Here is a 14,439-nt window from a genome sequence, read left to right on the forward strand (position 1 = left end):
ATTGAAGAAAATATTCTGAGAAAGCCCCACAGGGCGGAGGGGGGAAAACCAGACCATCGACAGCCTGCCAAATGTCATTTGGGGCTGGTTTTAGAGGAGAACCAGAGCTGGGGATGCAATGCAATTATTTAAATCCAGAAAGAAAAATGTTTGCTCCAAAATTTGGCAGCAGCTGATTGCCTCTGATTCTTCTTGTTTTCAACTGATTCCATGCATGGGTGGGGGAAGTTTCCAGCCAAGAAGGGTGTATCTGACAAGGGTGTCACACCTGGCCTGGAGGTGCAGCTTGCAAGTTGAAAGGTCCGGGTATTTTTTTATCTGATGAACTGAGTTTCACGCTAAAGCATGGTGGGGTAGCGGACCACATTCTTCTCTAACTCAGAGGTTGTAAGGAGAGGGGATTTTCTCCCTTCCTTTGTTTCTCTCCTCTCTGCCTTTGTCCCTGGCTGGCAGCCCCCCTCTGCTCCTGCCGCGCTCTCTCCCGCCCTCCCCCTGGCTGCCGGTGTGCGAAGCCCTCATCTAGCTGTCACTCAGGCCCCTGTGTGGGCTCACAGGCCTCAGGGTATTACAACCCCCCACAGCCCCAGGCCCTCTGCAGCCTCAGAGGCCGTGCTCAAAGGAGGCTGCGCTCCAAAGCCAGCCGGCTGGCCACAAGTTTGCTCTGACACCCACAAAAGGTCACTGGAGGGTGTGCCAAGTGTCCCCGGATGGTTCTCTCCCTACCCCAGAGATGGTCCCACGGGGTAAACCCATCAGCATCACATCTCCCTGGCTGGCCAGCTGATAAATTAATCCCAACAAGAGCAGGAGCAGGAACTCTTGTCGTTTGGGGGCCAACACCCAATACACAAGAATTGTGGGTGCATTTGGGCTGAAAGGTGACTCGTTTGCCTAAGTCTCTCCTGCAGGAATTTTTGAAGACAAGTTACTTCAGGCCAAGAGGCTGCTGCTGCCTCATCTTTTCTCTTGCAAAGGCAAGGCCCCCTGCTAGGCCCTCCACCGGCCAGGAGGGATGAGGCCACAGTGTTATCAAGCAGAGCTTCCTTAGCACCTTTCATCTCCCTGCCTCCTCTACCTCCACCCCTCAGCCCACAGCTCTCCCCTGCTCTCCCTTCTTCTAGGTTATCCATCACTCATCCTTGTCTTCCATCATTTATGTGGTCGGAGCCCTCCTCCTCCAGGAAGTCTGCCTGGGAGAATAACAGCAGGATTGCTCAGCCTCCTCAAAGCAACCTTCGGAGATAAGACACTAGTGCCACCCCGATTTAGCAGATGAGAAAACTGAGGCTCAGACTGGTGAAATGACTTGCCGGGCCAGTCAGATGCAAAGCCAGGATTTAACTGCTTTTCCAGGAATGTGAATGGAACCTCAATTGCGGACCCTCTGCCAGCAAGGCCTTGCCCTGGGGTGTGGCCCAGAAGAGGGGATCAGCCTCACTGAGTCATCCCCACGCTCTCATCAGGCCACCCTGGTGACTAATGACTCGGCAAAGCAGAGAGGCCCGGTGGGGGACAAGGCCTGTGATCGACCTTGAACTTAGGAGGCTCCAAGCTCAGACCAGCATTGTTAATGGGCCGGGAGTAACCTGAGCCAGCCCTTGGATGGAAGCTCTGGGCACTAGGGCTGGCTGGCCTGCCGGCGGCTGGCAGCACCACCTGGATAAGAGCCTCACTTCTCCATTTCACGGGGCCTCTGTTCAGCACAACCTTTTCTCAGACAACAAAGCAGCTCCCGTTTATCAAGCGCTGACTGAGTGCCAGCACTCTGCCAAGCACTTTACACACATTATCTTGTTTAATCTTCACTACTGTGCAGAAAAACCATGTTAATGCAGCCTTCTAGGCAAGGAAACTGAGGCCAGGAAGGACAAGGGCACACGGCTAGTGAGCCCTGAGCTGGCTGGCATCTGAAAAGGCCTCCGTTCTTAGCCCCGGTCCCATGCTCCCTCTAGAAGGAGATTACAGCTGATTTTGTCATCTTCCTTTCATTTTAATAGATTTTCACAGCACACTGCATCAAGTCAAAGGGAAACAAAGTTGCAACTTGATAAGAAAAGAAAAGGGGGAGGAAAAAAAGGTTTGCAAGGATGTTAATATCATTTCTTTGATGAAAACACGTCACACACATACAAGCACATGTGCACATACATACACATACACACACGATAGCCTTAATCTGCTGTTTATTTGGGATTTCATGATTGTTCAAAATCTCAAAGGTTCATTTTGGTCCTCTAGGGCACAGATCATCAGTTTCAAATTGGACAGACGCAGACACAAGGGCTTCTCCGGTGGATCAGCGCTAAAGAATCCACCTGCAAAGCAGGAGACGCAGGTGACGCAGGTTCAATCCCTGGGTCGGGAAGATCCCCTGGAGGAGGGCATGGCAACCCGTTCCAGTATTCTTGCCTGGAGAATCCCATGGACAGAGGAGCCTGGCGGGCTGCAGCTCATAGGGCCGCAAACAGACTGAAGAATGAGCATGTGTGCACGCAGCCAGACTCAAATTCCTTCCTATCATGTGTCTAAGCTACCCAAGAGGCTTTGAGCCCATAGCAAAGTACCGTAGGCCCCAACCCAACACTATACAGGCTCTGCACATGTTTCTAGCATTGGTCCTGGAGGTGGGAACTAGAGCTCCCCTTTCCCAGACGAGGACCCTGCACCTCCCAGGGTTTGAGGACCACGTCCACTGTCACTCAGCTTACAGGTGGCAGAGCCAGGTTCCCAACCAGGCCAGCCTGCTTCCAAAGCGCTTCTAACCTGCTTCCAATGTCCACTCACTTCAATCCTAAAGGACGGAGGCTGCTAGGTGGTCCTGGCAGCATCTGCAGAGATGTCCACCCAGCACTCGAGTGATGGGAGAGCATCGCTGAAGTCCTCAGCCCTGGTCAGATCTCCAGGAGGCAGGAGCACTGGGCTCAGGCTCACATCCCCTCCTCCAACCCCCCCTTCTAGTCGTCTGATCTTACTTTTCCTACAGAACAGGAGGCGCTTTTCTGGGTCTCCTCCACAGAAGGAAACCTGACCCCTCGCTGTCTGTCCCTGGACCCCATCTCTCCAGCAGACACCGAGTCGCCTAGAAAAGGACTGCTCTAGGCGCCCAGTGCAGAGGCCACGAAACTCGCCAGGCAGGCACCCTCACCCACCAGCAGCTGCCCTCCTCGCTGATGGGAAAGAAACTCATGGGCGGGTTTTTAAAGCTCGAAATAAAGTTTAAATATTACGTGGAAATTACTGAACAAATCAAATCACTGTTAAGTGGATGTCATGGGCTTCCTCTAGACAATACGTTTAATGAAGATTATTGTCCTCCTGGTTATAGTTTTAGATTTGCATTTTATTATCAGAGAACCACTTATGCATTACTCCAGGATTTTCATTAGGTAAATAAATTTTTATGTGGATTTCATTATATTCCCTTGGCTGAAATCCTGATCACTTAACAGCAAGAATGCTGCTCCAACATCCTGTGTGTCAATCAGGATGTAACTGTTTCCTCTGGTTGTTGAAAGTACTTTTTAAAAAATCTGGTGTTGATGGCCAGAGGAAAAGGGAGAGGGTCAGAACTCAGGGTAGAGTCTGTGTCCAAGTTCTTTCACTGAAACATACACACACACAACTAAAGAGGAATTTTCTGTTTAAAGAGATATGTATATGTATCAACACATGTGTATGATACATATAAATTTCACATTAAACTGCTTTATACATTCTGTATATATATATATACTCATATACAATTTTTTTTTTCTGGTGTCCACGTTGTTTTTTCTGTTTCTCCAACCTGCTTTGGCCTCTCCAACATGAACTGATGCTATAGCCCTGAGACGAACAAGACTGAGGTGTAGGCCAGTCTTGGAGAAATAAAGTTGAAAGAAACAAGCTTGCGAGGAGGCAGGAAGGAAGACGGTGGGGGTAGACATTCCTGGAACCGCAGCCATCAGCAGGAAAAAAAAAATCTTTTCTAAGAAGTCTAATATGAAGCAATTAAGCTAATTGGAATCTAGATTGTACCGGGTGCCTCCGGAAACTTGAGACCAGGGGAATCTCCTTGCTGGGAAAAAAAAAAAAATCACACCAGGATATGAATGAATGAGGGAGTGAATGAATGAAGCAGCTACAAACTGACCCTCACATCCAAGTCTAACTCACTCAGCCCCTGAGACACAGACGGCTATAGGTATCCCTCTTCTAAGGCCCGACAGGGTTTTACAAGAATTCGCTAGTAATAAAAGCTCTGCTTATTAAAAAGGGCTGCCACATGCCAAGGACTGGGCTGAACTGATATGCATGAAGGTATCCACCTCTGACCCACCCAACCCACAGCACCGAGAGAGAGCCTTCTAAGATGCCTCTCCTGAGAGTACAGCAGAGAGGCAGACACCTCGACGTGGCCCAGAGAAGAAGGGCAGCAGGTAAGCCTGGGGGTGGGAGGGGGCGAGTCAGGCTCCTCGCCATCAGGATGCCCCGAATGCCTTCACATGGCTTTTCATGCAGATGGCCTTATGGTGCCTGGAACCCTAACTCTTGCCCAGAATTGGGATTCAAATGTTGAGGTACCATTATCTGAGCTCTGATTATCTGTGTGATTTGGGGAAAGTCAATAACCTCCCTGATCCTCAGTTTCTTATCAACAATAATAATGACAACAACTTCATAGAGGTTATTTCAAAATTACAAGAAAACTGACACAGACGGAAAGAAAAGATTTGTAAATGATCATGCATGTTCAGTCACTTCAGTTGTATCCAAGTCTTTGCAACTCCATGGACTGTAGCCCGCCAGGCTCCTCTGCCCATGGGGTTTTCCAGGCAAGAATACTGGAGAGGGTAGCCATTCCCTTCTCCAGGGGATCTTCCCAACCCAGGGATCAAACCCCAGTCTCTTGCAATGCAGGTAGATTCTTTACCGTCTGAGTTACCATTGAAGCCCTTGCAAGTCATATATCCAGGATATATGGAAAACTCAAAAATCTCGACAACAAAACAACAAACAATCTGATTCAAAAATAAGTAAAAAGCTTCAATAGATGTTTCTTCAAAGAAGACCTACCAATGGTCAATAGCACATGAAAAGATGTTCAGCATCACTAATCGTTAGGGAAATGCACATCAAAGCTACAGTGAGATACCACCTCATACAATAGGATAGCTACTCTCAAAAAAGATTAGAAAAGACAACAGAAAAAAACAAGTGTCAAGGATGTGAAGAAAATGGGACTCTTGTCCATTGTTGGTGGGAGTATAAAATGGTGTAGCCACTACAGAAAACAGTAAGGCCATACCTCAAAAAATTAAAAGTAGAATTACCATATAATTAAGCAGTTTTATTTCTGGGTATATAGTCAAAAGAACTGAAAGAAAGGTGCTAAACAGATGCACACACATCCATGGTTATAGTAGCATTGTTCACAACAGCCAAGAGATGGAAATAACCTAGTGTGTACTGACAGATGAATGGGTAAACAAAATACAGTGTACCTATTCAGTGGATGCTACATCACGGATGAACCTTGAGGACACTGTGCTAAAGACAAACACTGTATGATTCCTTTTTTTTTTTTTTTTTTGGCCAAGCCACAGAGCCTGTGGGACCCTCAACCAGGGATGGAACCCTCACCCCCTGCAGCCTTAACCGCAGGACCACCAGGGCAGTCCCCAGTAGGATTCCATTTTTCTATGAGGCACTGACAGTAGTCAAATCCATAGAGGCAGAAATGAAAATGGTAGTTACCAGGGGCTGGAGCAAGAGGGAAGTGGGGAGTTATTGTTTAATGTGTTGAGAACTTCAGTTTTACAAGATGAAAAATTATGGAGATGGATAGTGGAGAAGGCTGCACAACATGAACGCACTTAATACCCTGAGCTGTGCACTCAAAAATGGTCTAAAGAGTAAAGTTTATGTTCTGTTTGTTTTTTCTTTGTGTGTGTGTGTTACCCACAGTAAAACATTGGCAAAAATAAGAGAACTGAGTGAAAACTACTTATGTCTAGCACCTAAGACCTAGTAAGGACTCAAAAAAAGTTCACTGTTACCACTGAATGTTTGTGTCGACACAAAACCATCAGCCCTCCAGGGGCTTCCTTTGCAACCGTTTTTTCAGCTGTTGAAAACCACCTAAAAAACTACCTGCACTCCAATTTCAAGTTTTTTAAGGGCACAATAAAAACTCCTCAATCTTCCATCTCAAAACAGTCACCTGTGATAATAAGCAGGAGCCTGACTGAGCATTTCTCAACAACCTTCGCAAAGGCTGGGAGGGAAGAAGCTAAAGGAGTTGATAAAATGAGAAGGCATGAAAGGAGCATCCCAGACATGAAACAGTGACCCCCTGCAAAGGGATATTTGGGGGGGGGGTTTATTTTCTTCTCTATATTTTTGTGTATTATTCATACCATCTGCGATGCAGCAAGTGTAAAGTCTTTTTCATCTTATGAAGTAAAGGAAAGCAGTTCAGAAGTATCTTCTTCTGGGACTTCCCTGGAATGGTCCAATGGTTAAGACTCTGCCGTCCAATTCTGAGGGAGCAGGTTCAATGCACGGTCCGGGAACTAAGACGGCACGTACCAAGAGGTGCAGCCACAAAGTTGTTTTAAAAAGTGTCTTCTTGCATGTAATAAAAGGCTGGATTACATTTCCCTGCCCCTCAATCAGCTGTCTGACGTCATCACCCACTTCTCCCCATCACCTGCTCAGCCCCAGGCACCTGGGCCTTCTCACCTTTCTCACACCCAAGCACTCTTCTGCACAGGGCCTTTGCACATGCTGTTCCCACTACCCGGAAAGTCTGCGCCTCCTTCATGTCTTCACTCAGTCTCCTCCTCGGGGAGGCAGGCCTTCCTTCACTCAACCTAAGACCCCACCGAGCAAGTCGGGCTCCCAGCCCTCGCCCCCTCACTCTCTCCCTGAGCCCTGATCACTGGCAGAGCACACAATGGTGCTCACTTACCGTGTTCACTGTCCCCCGCCACCACCAGCCACCAGACACGGGCTCCAGGAGGGCACAGATGTTGACATTTTATCGGCTGGCATACCCAGAGCCCTACCGTGGCAATGACAGGTGCCCAGCAATAATCGACTGAAGGAGTGAATGAAAGAAGGAATGAATGGAGGTTGACTTTGAATCATCCTGACCCACTTATTAAAGCAGCCCCAAGACTCTCTTTTGCCCACACTTTCTTAGGAACCCCAGCACAAACTACCGAAAGAGCTTGACTCTCCTCTGATTCAGACTTTTCACTAATTCAGAGTGGCCTCCTGCCCACAGACTTTAACAAGAGCACCACGAGATGGCCCACCTCCAGGGTCCTGACCCCACATTCCAAGTCCGGGGCATTTTTCTTGAAGAGCATTTATCACTCAATCAAGCCACCCACCCTGCCAACACTGCTGAACACCACTTACAAGAGCCTCGGCCATCCCTGCTTCAAATCTCACTTGTCCTCAAATATCTCCTGTTTATCTTGGGAACAGCCTACATGAATAGTCCATTTGTTGGAAGAACATAATATTTTCCTTGGCTTTTAGGCAACAGTCTGGCAAATGAGCTTTCCCCGTGTAACTTTCTGATGGCTTTATGCGAGCAGTTAATTAGAATTATACAGACATGTTTATAGAAGTTTAAATGAAGCATAGTTCGAGTTTGTGAAAATATATACAATTACTCACACCGACACTTCCCACTGAAAAAGAAAAGGCAACATAAGCAAGATCCCTAAAAGCAACAGCAGGCGCTAGGAAAGCCTCCGCTGTCTTCAATGGCTCCACTTTGGGGGCCTTGGGGAGACCAAGCTCCGGCAGGGAACCTGCAGCCCCACCACCTAACACTTTGCTCATTAGGCTCAAACTGCAGCCAACGCATTCCCCAAAGGGCCCCTGGGGTGGGCGCCGGGCCCCAGGCAAGGCCCGCATGGACCCGTGCACACACACGCTGGGTCTCGCCTGCACACAGGAGCAAGGCTGTGATTTCTTGTACAACCAGCCGTGGAGAAGAGGTCTGCAGCCACAAGCAGGTTCTTTCTCTGCCCTGCAGGAGAGACCTCAGCCTGAAGCACTGAGCGATGTCTCTGGCAGTCTGAGGACCCAAATGAGGAAGAGCTTCAAGTGCATCTAACCTGTTCCACCCACCACCTTTGGGTCAAGACCCCTGCTGTGCGCTGTGCCAACCTAGCCAGGGATTGCCCCCTTCTCTCCCCCTGCCCAGTCCTATGATGACACATCATGGGAGTGTCCCCTAGAATCCACTTCATCTGAGTCAAAGGTCAACCTGACTATTTGGGTCAAAAAATTCCTCAAAAGTATTCAGATTCCTTGTCTTTAAACTTCAAAGAACTACAGCCAACCTTCTCCACCTTTGTCTTGTCTAAAATAATGAGCTGCTCCCATGCCAGCCTTACAATTTAGAATCAGCAAGACTGATAACTGAATGGCTTTGCCAGGAATGGGATGGACTCAATAAGCCCCTGCAAAGGGGCCAGCTCCTCATTCTCACGGGTGAGGGAGCTCCCAGCCACAAAAAAATAACCTCCTTTGCCTCCTTGGGGCAAAGCCATGAGTCCTCAGGACACATGTGGGCAAGAGTCAGATCCAGACGTCCAGACATGCATCCGTGCTGCCCACTGGCTTCAGCCACTGGGCCAAGCATCTATACAGGCTGACACCAGCAACCTGGCCACTGTAAAAAGAAAATGGTCCACAGTCTCATGGACATATTTTGTCTCTCCTCTTCCTCAAAGAGCCAAGAACACAGGAAGGAATCTAGAGTCCAAGGGAGAGGAAGACAGAAATAGATGAGGCAGAGGAAAGAGACGGGGGATTCGGGTGGGTCCTCCATTCAATGCATATTTACTAAACACCTGCTCCATGCCAGGCTCTTGCTGAATCCCTCCTCCTCCCCACTGGTCCTTCTCCTGAAGCCTAGGGACATAGAGTGGACAAGTCAAACTCCCTGTCCCAGATAGAGCTGAGAGTCCAGTGCAAAAGGAAGACTGTAAACAAGTAAACACAAAAATAAATTCCTCTTGAGACTAACACGACAATTTTTAAAAAATAGAGATCAAGAGTAGTGGACTCAGTTTGGGAGAAGAGTAGTCAGGAAAGGCGGCACTGCAAGGAGTCCAGAAGGAGGAGAATGAACCAATCAGACAAGAAAGAGGGGCGAGTGATTCCATCAGAGGGAAAGACAGACAAGGGAATGATGCAGTCCTAGAACAGGAAGTGGGGAGAGAGGGACTAGGGAGATTAGGACATGGGAGAGGGCCAGAATGAGATGAGGCAGGTATTCCAGAACCTTGCATGGGAAGAGACACAGGCGTTGGCACAGGCCTCCTGGAGACTGCTTGTCCCCAAACAGCACTGGGTACCTCCCCACATCCATTTCTTTCTTGTTGACCCAAATGAGTTGCTATCTCCAGAAGCCACTAAATCTAAGGAAATCTGAGACTCTCATGAGCCCCAGGAATGATACTCTATACCCTAGCCTGTGTGGGTCTAGGATCTGCAGGGGAGGCTGTTCTTACCAATGAGACACAAGGGAGGGACCAGAGGGCCACTTAGGAAAAGTATCCTTCCTCTAAAGACAGACCTGTGTAAGGGAGCTTCTCTCTTCTGGTTTTGGGACATTGATGAGTGAGGGTGTGATGTTTGGCACCAATGCAGCCATTTCTTCACCATGAGGAGACATCTGTGGGCAAGAGCCAATACATTAAGCAGGACAGAACATAAAGACAGAAGGCACCTGAGTTACTGCTGACAGTGTTCAACGTCTCTCTAAGCACTCTGAAGGCACACTCCCTCCAGACTTCGGGTCGTATAAGATACTATATCCTCTTTATGCTTGAGCTGTTTTGAACCTGGATTTCATATCTTCCATCCCAACTGATAGGATTCCTCTTCAGCCAGCCAGTTCTATCAAAACAGAATGTCTGGCTTAGCTGTTTGCTTTCTCTTTCCAGAAGACCCTACAGGTTTCTCCGTGCTACTCCCTGCCTCAAATAGTTAGAGGTACAAGCCTCTCCAAAGGAAATTTACAACCTCACGATCTTGAGGGAAAATTCTGTTCAGAGCAGTGAAATGATCAAAAATAGAAAAGTGAAGAAAGCATCATGCCTAATGACACCATCTAAGAATAGTTTAAAAAAAAGAAAAACCTCACCATGCCTGAGTCCATATTCCTGCTCTAATCAGGAAAGGCTGTGTGTGTGTGTGTGCTCAGTCATGTCTGACTCTTCGAGACCTCATGGACTATAGCCCGTCAGGCTCCTCTTCAGGCAAGAATACTGCAGTGGGTTGCCATTTCCTCCTCCAGGGGATCTTCCTGCACAGGAATTGAACCTGTGTTTCCACGGTCTCCTACACTGGCAAGGTGGATTCTTTACCACTGAGCCACTTGGGAAGTCTCAGTAGATGTAACAATAAGATCTTAGGTCATTTTATCCTTGTAATACTCCTAGGAGGTGGGGACATTTTCCTTATTTTATAGTTGGACAAACTATATATATATATACATATATACTATGTATGTATATATATCTACTATCTACATATATACATATTACTATATATGTATGTAATCTATCTACACATATATGTCGGAAAAGGCAATGGCACCCCACTCCAGTACTCTTGCCTGGCAAATCCCATGGACGGAAGAACCTGGTAGACTGTAGTCCATGGAGTCGCTAAGAGTCAGACACAACTGAGGGACTTCACTTTCACTTCTCACTTTCATGCATTGGAGAAGGAAATGGCAACCCACTCCAGTGTTCTTGCCTGGAGAATCCCAGGGACGGGGGAGCCTGATGGACTGCCGTCTATGGAGTCGCACAGAGTCGGACATGACTGAAGCGACTTAGCAGCAGCACACATATACGTATTACTATATATGTATATATATGTATTACTATAAATGTGTATATATATATATCTAGATACATAGATAGGTAGCAGATATTAGGAGGGTGGGCCCTAGAGCCAGAAGGCCTGGGTTCAAATCTCAGCTCCTCCATTCACCAGCTGTGTAACCTTGGGCCTCAGAGCCTCAGTTTTCTCATCTATAAAATGGACATAACATAACTACCACTTAGAGCTGTTGTGAGGATAACATGAGACACTATACAAAGGAAATCAGACCCAGAGTATAGTTTTCAACCAGGGCTGTCATGATGAAGGCCTGGAGGTACACTGGGATTTACAGGAGCTACTTTCTAAGCGGTGCTCAAGATACCCAGGCTAAGGGACAGAGTTCTGCAGAATGAAGAAGTTGTTGGCATTAATCTGTTTGGCCCACTTTCTTTCTTACTTCTGACTTTTCCTCCTATAATGTGACGGGGGCTTCCAAATAGGCTACCAAATAGCTGAGGGCCCTTCTGGGTCATCTGGGGGGTTGGGGGCAGGCACTATTCCTTAGCTCTAAAGCCAACTCCAGCCCAGATCCTCTGTCAAACTATCTGCAACTGTACAGGTATTATTCTGGGCCCACCCAACACGAGTAGATTGAAAATGTATTAGAATCAGCTAAGAAGTTATTCAGTCCAAGCCTGATGACCAAGCTGGGCGATGCTGCTTGAGTCTAAAAAACAGCGTGAGATCATGAAATGCCTGTCTTCTGGGGGCAGTAGGCTCTAAAGGGAGCTGCTGAAGAGGAGGCCAGGAATGTTCTGAGCAAAGGCAAGCTCCTGGGAATAAGGGTGTGACCTCCCAAAGTGGCTCCTTTTCCAGATCTCTGCCCCTGGCCAATATGGACATCAGGAGGCCTGGAACCCAGAGCCCCTGGGGCAGAGCCAGGGGGCCCAGGGGAAGCGCCTCAAATAGGCCGAGACTGAGCAGGCATCTCATAACAGATCAGCAGGGGCCTACAGAGTGTTTCAGTGAAACACAGGAGCCTCAAGCTTGCAGGACACTGGGAAGGCAGACCCACTGGAATCAGGATCCCTAATCCCCCAGGGCCGGCAGGCACATAAAGGGGTGACGTGAGCAGAGGGGCTGTGATGAATATACCCCACCTGTTGGAGCAGCCTCCCCGCCCCCACCACCAGGACTGTCACCAGGCAGGACAGAGGGCCTAGCAGTCCCAGGTCCAGCCCGCTATTATGAGACAGAAGCAAAGAAATCTGAATGAACGCTTCTGTGAAATATCCACATTTTTCAATGTTGGTTTATTTCTTTCAGACACAGCACAACCCAATCAAAACATATCTGTGGGCAACACTGGGCCTCAGGCCACCAGTTTGCAACCTTAATCAAAAAGGCAGAAAGAATATAACATTAAAGGAGCAGATACTGGAGTCTGAACATTTCCTTGCGCTCACCTCGGCCTCTCTCCCTCCCATGCCCCTCCCCTGAATGGGCTCCACAAGTTCCACCCACCAGGCAATGCCCACAGCCCTGGAAACACCTCTCCAGCAAGAAAATCCTCTTCCTGAAGCCTGGGTTTTCTCCCCGAACCGGATGGATGGATTTCCATGTGGGAAGAAAAGGCCTGTGCATGCACCCGGCTCCAGACCCCAGTATTTATACAGTTTCATAAACTGCAAGTGATTATTTTGTTTCATAAGAACAATCACTATGCAAATGAAACCTCCAGCTAATACAAACAAGGCTGTTAAATTCACTTGCCAATGTTTATGAAAAGAGACTCAGTGCAGCCCTGACCAAGCTCGCTAAGAAAATGTTTAATCACAAGATACATTTAAGTGAGGAAATTAGGCAAAAAAGAATAGATATCCTGACTTTGCTCCCAGAGCCCCCACCACCACCACCCACCCCCTCCTCTATTTAGCAAGACAATGAAATGAAAAGATTCCCAGAGGACCGACAGATGTCAAGACTCAAGGAGGGAAAGGCAAAAAATGCAGAGATTAGAGAAGCACGGGTCCCATATTTGAACAGCACCCCGCAGGGTCTGCCACCCTATTTTTTCACATTTGTGTTCTTCAGCGGGGCTGTGGGAAAGGAGGAGGGGGAGGGTGCAGGGGGATCCGCAGGGCCAGGCCGGTGGTCAAGCAGGGCGGGCATGCGGAAATTCCCGCTGGCTCATGGCTCCTACAGTTGGCAGCGCTGGAAGCCAGCACACATCCTGTGCGGGGAGCAATCCCATATGGGGCCAGGCCCCTGGACCACAGAACAACGACTCAGGATGGACTGAGATCCCAGCTGGCGGGCATCCTGGGGCCTTGGCTTCCCACAGCCTGCCGCGGGGCAGGGGGTGGGCCTGGGGATCCAGGCAACACCGGAGCAGGATGGAATGATGGGGCGGGGCTCGGGCAGGACCCCTGGAGGAGGATCTCAAGTCCTTAGACTGCCATGCAAGAGTCCCAGGAAGAGTTAACAGCCCTAGTATCAGCATGGATTCTAAAATGTCAGGGCAATGAACACTCATCTCATCAGGCTTACCTGGCTCTGACCCCTGTGGTTCCACCATGGACAGCCTGTGTGACTTTAAGCAAGTTACTTTCCCTTTCTGTATCACAGCTGCCTTATCTCTAAAGCAGGGTGTAGGAAAACAAGCCCCATGATATCACTGTGACAACACTGTGTGCGTTCATTCGCTTCAGTCGTGTCTGACTCCTTGCGACCCCGCCAGGCTCCTCTGTCCGTGGGATTTTCCAGGCAAGAAGACTGGAGTGGGTTGCCATGCCCTTCTGAAATCATAAACATAAAATGCTTAGCCGGGTCCTTGGAGCATAGTAAATGCTCAATAAAGGTTAGCCATCTGGTCCAAATCCTTTGTCCCATAGAGGAGGCCCAGAGAAGGTTGGTGGCTTTCCCCAGCTCACACAGATCAACAGCAGACAGGGAACTTGACCGCCAGCTCCAGTCTCTCCAGCAGAGATTTTAGAAGAATGAGGAGGCTAGGGCCTGGCGCTGCCCCAGGGCCCCTCTGGGAAGTGCGCTCAGCTAGGAGGCGGTGGTAGGAGGGACCTCTGGAGCAACAGCTCCCTGGGGTTGGGGGAAACCGGAGCCCGGCTCTGGCAGGGCCTCCCAGGGGCCCGGGGCAGGGGCAGCTGTCCAGAACTGTCTGTCCAGGGAGGGGGCAGGGAGCTGCCACTCGGAGCACTCCGTGTGCCAGTCCCTGGGGCCGGGCCGGCTCAGCCTGCTGGCTCCATCCAGAACCCGCCCCAAGGGACGCCGGGGGAGGCAGCCAGGATCAGAGCCGCCGGCTGCGTGCTCCCCTCCCCCAGCAACAGGGGACTAAAGTGGGTCAAGGAGGAAGGAGGGGGCCCATGAGGCCTGGGGGAGGGGCCGGAGGAGCTCAGAAGGCACCCAGAGGGAGGCGACCAGGGGAGGATGCCTGGAAAAGCAAAACCACGTGTGTGGTGGGCCTCGGGGGCGGGCAGGGCAGAGCTGCCAAGGGCTTGGGGTTTCTCAAAATCACCTAGGAATTAACTCCAAGGGGCCTTAGCCCAGGTTCCTACCCCCCCCCAGGGGTCCTTCCTT

General features: G+C 49.3%; 1 protein-coding gene across 1 annotated transcript in view; it reads right to left on the bottom strand.

The window, feature by feature from the left end:
* ZNF423 (zinc finger protein 423) overlaps positions 1-14,439 on the bottom strand; it is a 343,660-nt gene that overhangs the window by 308,621 nt on the left and 20,600 nt on the right. The gene's annotated exons all lie outside the window — the stretch shown is intronic.

The sequence above is a fragment of the Cervus elaphus genome, chromosome 4 (genome assembly GCF_910594005.1).
Source record: "Cervus elaphus chromosome 4, mCerEla1.1, whole genome shotgun sequence".
NCBI classification, from domain to species: Eukaryota; Metazoa; Chordata; class Mammalia; order Artiodactyla; family Cervidae; genus Cervus; species Cervus elaphus.